Here is a 7330-nt window from a genome sequence, read left to right as displayed (position 1 = left end):
GCCACAAGCTGTCAAAGAAACTGCGGAACCACCTGATCAACATCCTCTGCCGCAAACAGGGAAAGATTAAGAATGAGCTCTCAAAAATGGATACTCTCATAAAAAACCAACCTTCCACACAAACTTCCTCGTGGCTGGATTTCATTAAAACTAGACAAGCCATTTACAACGCACACTTTGCTTCTCTACAAAAGAGAGAGGACACTAAACTTTCTAAACTACTACATGCCACAAGGGGCCACAGCAATGGTTCCCTCAACCCACCTAGCAATATTGTTAACCTATCCAACTATACTCTCAGCCCAGCAGAAGCAGCTGTTCTGTCTCGGGGCCTCTCCTTCTGCCCCTCCACCCCCACGAACATGATACAGTTCTGTGGTGACCTAGAATCCTATTTTCGACATCTCCGACTCAAGGAATATTTCCAAAATACCTCTGAACAGCATACTAATCCAAAGAGTTCTCCCTACCAGCACTACAGAAAGAGGGATTCTAGGTGGACTCCTCCTGAAGGTCGAAACAGCAGACTGGACTTCTACATAGAGTGCTTCCGCCGACGTGCACGGGCTGAAATTGTGGAAAAGCAGCATCACTTGCCCCATAACCTCAGCCATGCGGAACGCAATGCCATCCACAGCCTCAGAAACAACTCTGACATCATAATCAAAAAGGCTGATAAAGGAGGTGCTGTTGTCATCATGAATAGGTCGGAATATGAACAAGAGGCTGCTCGGCAGCTCTCCAACACCACTTTCTACAAGCCATTACCCTCTGATCCCACTGAGAGTTACCAAAAGCAACTACAGCATTTGCTCAAGAAACTTCCTGAAAAAGCACAAGATCAAATCCGCACAGACACACCCCTGGAACCCCGACCTGGGATATTCTATCTACTACCCAAGATCCATAAACCTGGAAATCCTGGGCGCCCCATCATCTCAGGCATTGGCACCCTGACAGCAGGATTGTCTGGCTATGTAGACTCCCTCCTCAGGCCCTACGCTACCAGCACTCCCAGCTACCTTCGAGACACAACTGACTTCCTGAGGAAACTTCAATCCATCGGTGATCTTCCTGATAACACCATCCTGGCCACTATGGATGTAGAAGCCCTCTACACCAACATTCCACACAAAGATGGACTACAAGCCGTCAAGAACACTATCCCCGATACTGTCACGGCTAACCTGGTAGCTGAACTTTGTGACTTTGTCCTTACCCATAACTACTTCACATTTGGAGACAATGTATACCTTCAGATCAGCGGCACTGCTATGGGTACCCGCATGGCCCCACAATATGCCAACATTTTTGTGGCTGATTTAGAACAACGATTCCTCAGCTCTCGTCCCCTAAAGCCCCTACTCTACTTGCGCTATATTGATGACATCTTCATCATCTGGACCCATGGAAAAGAAGCCCTTGAGGAATTCCACCATGATTTCAACAATTTCCATCCCACCACCAACCTCAGCCTGGTCCAGTCCACACAAGAGATCCACTTCCTGGACACTACAGTGCTAATAAACAATGGTCACATAAACACCACCCTATACCGGAAACCTACTGACCGCTATTCCTACCTGCATGCCTCCAGCTTTCACCCTGACCACACCACACAATCCATCGTCTACAGCCAAGCTCTGCGATACAACCGCATTTGCTCCAACCCCTCAGACAGAGACAAACACCTACAAGATCTCTGTCAAGCTTTCTTACAACTACAATACTCACCTGCAGAAGTAAAGAAACAGATTGATAGAGCCAGAAGAGTTCCCAGAAGTTACCTACTACAGGACAGGCCTAACAAAGAAAATAACAGAACGCCGCTAGCCGTCACCTTCAGCCCCCAACTAAAACCCCTCCAACGCATTATTAAGGATCTACAACCTATCCTAAAGGATGACCCAACACTCTCACAAATCTTGGGAGACAGACCAGTCCTTGCCTACAGACAGCCCCGCAACCTGAAGCAAATACTCACCAACAACCACATACCACACAACAGAACCACTAACCCAGGAACTTATCCTTGCAACAAAGCCCGTTGCCAATTGTGCCCACATATCTATTCAGGGGACACCATCACAGGGCCTAATAACATCAGCCACACTATCAGAGGCTCGTTCACCTGCACATCCACCAATGTGATATATGCCATCATGTGCCAGCAATGCCCCTCTGCCATATACATTGGTCAAACTGGACAGTCTCTACGTAAAAGAATAAATGGACACAAATCAGATGTCAAGAATTATAACATTCATAAACCAGTCGGAGAACACTTCAATCTCTCTGGTCACGCAATCACAGACATGAAGGTCACTATCTTAAAACAAAAAAACTTCAAATCCAGACTCCAGCGAGAAACTGCTGAATTGGAATTCATTTGCAAATTGGATACTATTAATTTAGGCTTAAATAGAGACTGGGAGTGGCTAAGTCATTATGCAAGGTAGCCTGTTTCCTCTTGTTTTTTCCTACCCCCCACCCCCAGATGTTCTGGTTTAACTTGGATTTAAACTTGAAGAGTGGTCAGTTTGGATGAGCTATTACCAGCAGGAGAGTGAGTTTGTGTGTGTATGGGGGTGGGGGGATGTGAGAAAACCTGGATTTGTGCAGGAAATAGCCCAACTTGATTGTCATGCACATTGTGTAAAGAGTTGTCACTTTGGATGGGCTATCACCAGCAGGAGAGTGAATTTGTGTGGGGGGGTGGAGGGTGAGAAAACCTGGATTTGTGCTGGAAATGGCCCACCTGATGATCACTTTAGATAAGCTATTACCAGCAGGACAGTGGGGTGGGAGTAGGTATTGTTTCATATTCTCTGTGTATATATAAAGTCTGCTGCAGTTTCCACGATATGCATCTGAGGAAGTGAGCTGTAGCTCACGAAAGCTTATGCTCTAATAAATTGGTTAGTCTCTAAGGTGCCACAAGTACTCCTTTTCTTTTTGCGAATACAGACTAACACGGCTGTTACTCTGAAACCTGTCACTGAAATGTTTCACTAATTTGTGAGACAAGGTGGGTGAGGTAATATCACCAATTTTGAAAACAAAGCCAACAAACTCCAAACAAGTCCAAACATCTTGTTTTGACATTTTCAAAACAAAATATTTAAATTTTTAAATTCAAAATAACTTTTTCGTTACAAAATTTCCTTCAATTTTAGTTTTTAAAATGTTTTATAAATGCTTAAAATCAAAGTGAAATGTTTTGTCTGAGGCCAAATGATTTTTTTAACCCCTCAATTTGCCAAAAGTGTCAAAAAAATTGTTTTCGTGTCAATTCAACATTTAAAAACATGGAACTGCCACCAAACCAAAAATTTAGTTATTTGCCCAGCTCTACCCACTACATGTATAATGAGAGAAATAAGACCTGATTCCTAGTCATGTTTGAAAATTTACCTGCACTTTACTTGTGCAACAGCTGCTCCCTAAGAGAGACACTCCAAAGATGGTAGTGTCAGAACTTACAAATGGTATCATTTGTTAAACATTATGGTCTAGAGCTATGATGGACAGGAAATTAATTAGCCATAGAGCAACGCATGTGACTATGTATGCATACAAACAGACTTCAGATTGGCTGGGTAAAGTACAAAATCTTCCTTTCTGTATTCTGAATGGTGCTGTATTAATCTTTGGCTAGTAAACTTTGATTAAATAAATTCTGATTGAGATGGTTGTCTGACATCTTGTATTATCATTATTTTTAAAGTTCAACTATGTAACAATGGTTTGGAGGGTAGGTATCGGAATGTGGTTCTTATCCTGGCTCTGCAATTGAATTCTGTTTAATTATGAGCAATTCATGGTACATAGTTGAGTCTTATTGACCTAAGGGGCCCAAATTGTGTTATATTCACTGAAAAGCACTGATGCTAGAAGGCTGCAGACTCTAACACCTGCACCAGGACTCATCTCTTACTACCATCTCCAGCAGCCGATGCAGCCACTGGACAGTGCTGGGAGGATGTGGGTCATGGCTCATCGATGCACTCCTGGGATTGAAGTGTGCATGGGCAGATGTACCCTGTTCACTCAACCCCCATGCATCCATGGGATCAAGAGAACAGAGACCCTGGCAATGGGCAATTCCACGACCTATGAGATTGCACTGACTGGCCTCACTGTTAGTTTGCACTTTTCATGAATATTACAATGGCTATTTACTGGCAGCAGGGCTGCCTCTTTTAGTTTTAATACATTATCATTTAACTAAGATTTTGGTTTTATACTACACTGCTGTGCAAGTGCTTGGGAAACAAGAAAGAGACAGGAAGTTTTATCCAAGCTTTTAACAATCTTTTAAACTCTCTTAAAATCACATCAAAGCAATAGTAGATATGTATGTACACTACCAACACTGCACAGCATCACATTCCCCCGTGAAGCAGCTGATATGAGACTCCATTAATAAAGAGTTAATGGAGGGTAATGTAATTAATACAAATCAACATGGGTTTATGAAAAATAGATCCTGTCAAACTTATTTGATACCTATTTTTGATGAGTTACAAGTTAGTTGATAATGGTAATAGCGTTGACACAATACATTTAGATTTCTGTAAGCTGTTTGACTTGGTAGCACATGATATGTTGATTAAAAAGCTAGAATGATAAAAAATTAACATGGCAAACACATTAAATTGATTGAAAACTAGTGAACTGATAGGTCTCAAAATGTAATGATAAATAGGGAATTGTCATCAAGTAGGTGTGTTTCCAGTTGGGACCGCCAGGGATTAGTTCTTGGCACTGCTCTATTTTACATTTTATCAATGAGCTGGAAGAAAACATAAAATTATCCCTGATCAAGTTTGCAGATGACACAACAATTGGGGGGGTGGTAAATAACAAAGAGGACAGGTCACTGATTCAGAGTGATCTGGATCACTTGGTTAAACTGGACTGAAGCAAACAATATGTTTTATAATGCAGCTATGTGTAAATGTATACATTTAGAAACAAAGAATGGAGGCCAAATTCATGGTATGGGAGACTATCCTGGGAAGCAGTGACATTGAAAAAGATTTGGGGGTCGTGATGAATAATCAGCTAAACATGAGCTCCAAAAGTGACACTGTGGCCAAAAGAGATGATGCAACCCTGGGATGTATAAACAGGAAACTCAAGTAGGAGTAAAGAGGTTTTTTATCTCTGTGTTTGGCACTGGTGCAACTGCTGTGGGAATACTGTGTCCAGTTCTGGTGCCCCTCAGTTTAAAAAGGATGTTGATAAATTGGCCACAGCCAGGTGTGGCCCTCCTCATGCCCCGCCCCCAGGTCCCTCCTCCTGCTTCCTCCTATTTGTGTGCTGGCAGCTCCAGTCCCCCTGTGTGGTGGCCCCCGGCTCGGGCTGGCACCACACCGCCTGCCCTCAGGGCTGCTGGAACAGTTTGTATAGTGGGGGTGCTGGGAACCATTGAACCAAACTGTGAATCCTGTATATGATGGAAACCATTTCAAGCTGCAGCACCCCTCTCACCCCTAGTTCCTGCACCTATGCCTGCCCTCCCTTGGTATCCTACTGTTAATTGAATTGTCTCATTAGACTGACCTCACACTTGGTAAAGCAACTCCCATCTTTTCATTTATTTATACCTGCTCCTGTATTTTCCACTCTATGCATCTGATGAAGTGGGTTCTAGCCCATGAAAGCTTATGCCCAAATAAATTTGTAAGTCTCTAAGCCCTGGTCTACACTAGGACTTTAGGTCGAATTTAGCAGCATTAAATCGATGTAAACCTGCACCCGTCCACAAAATGAAGCCCTTTATTTCGACTTAAAGGGCTCTTAAAATCGATTTCCTTACTCCACCCCTGACAAGTGGATTAGCGCTTAAATCGGCCTTGCCGGCTTGAATTTGGGGTACTGTGGACACAATTCGACGGTATTGGCCTCCGGGAGCTATCCCAGAGTGCTCCATTGTGACCGCTCTGGACAGCACTCTCAACTCAGATGCACTGGCCAGGTAGACAGGAAAAGAACCGCGAACTTTTGAATCTCATTTCCTGTTTGGCCAGCGTGGCAAGCTGCAGGTGACCATGCAGAGCTCATCATCAGAGGTGACCATGATGGAGTCCCAGAATCGCAAAAGAGCTCCAGCATGGACCGAATGGGAGGTACGGGATCTGATCGCTGTATGGGGAGAGGAATCCGTGCTATCAGAACTCCGTTCCAGTTTTCGAAATGCCAAAACCTTTGTCAAAATCTCCCAGGGCATGAAGGACAGAGGCCATAACAGGGACCCAAAGCAGTGCCGCGTGAAACTGAAGGAGCTGAGGCAAGCCTACCAGAAAACCAGAGAGGCGAACGGCCGCTCCGGGTCAGAGCCTCAAACATGCCGCTTCTATGATGAGCTGCATGCCATTTTAGGGGGTTCAGCCACCACTACCCCAGCCGTGTTGTTTGACTCCTTCAATGGAGATGGAGGCAATACGGAAGCAGGTTTTGGGGACGAAGAAGATGATGATGAGGAGGAGGTTGTAGATAGCTCACAGCAAGCAAGCGGAGAAACCGGTTTTCCCGACAGCCAGGAACTGTTTCTCACCCTAGATCTGGAGCCAGTACCCCCCGAACCCACCCAAGGCTGCCTCCTGGACCCAGCAGGCGGAGAAGGGACCTCTGGTGAGTGTACCTTTTAAAATACTATACATGGTTTAAAAGCAAGCATGTGAAAGGATTACTTTGCCCTGGCATTTGCGGTTCTCCTAGATGTAGTCCTAAAGCCTTTGCAAAAGGTTTCTGGGGAGGGCAGCCTTATTGCGTCCTTCATGGTAGGACACTTTACCACTCCAGGCCAGTAACACATACTCAGGAATCACTGTACAACAAAGCATTGCAGTGTATGTTTGCTGGCGTTCAAACAACATCCATTCTTTATCTCTCTGTGTTATCCTCAGGAGAGTGAGATATAATTAATGGTCACCTGGTTGAAATAGAGTGCTTTTCTTCAGGGGACACTCAGAGGAGTCCATTCCTGCTGGGCTGTTTGCCTGTGGCTAAACAGAAATGTTCCCCGCTGTTAGCCACGGGGAGGGGGGAGGGTTGAGGGGGTAGCCACGCGGTGGGGGGAGGCAAAATGCGACCTTGTAACGAAAGCACATGTGCTATGTATGTAATGTTAACAGCAAGATTTACCCTGAAAGAGTGTAGCCACTGTTTTATAAAATGTGTCTTTTTAAATACCACTGTCCCTTTTTTTTTCTCCACCAGCTGCATGTGTTTCAATGATCACAGGATCTTCTCCTTCCCAGAGGCTAGTGAAGCTTAGAAAGAAAAAAAACGCACTCGAGATGAAATGTTTTCCGAGCTCATG

The sequence above is a fragment of the Lepidochelys kempii genome, unplaced genomic scaffold, assembly GCF_965140265.1.
Source record: "Lepidochelys kempii isolate rLepKem1 unplaced genomic scaffold, rLepKem1.hap2 scaffold_163, whole genome shotgun sequence".
Lineage (NCBI taxonomy): Eukaryota > Metazoa > Chordata > Testudines > Cheloniidae > Lepidochelys > Lepidochelys kempii.
Note: the sequence above shows the minus strand (reverse complement) of the source record.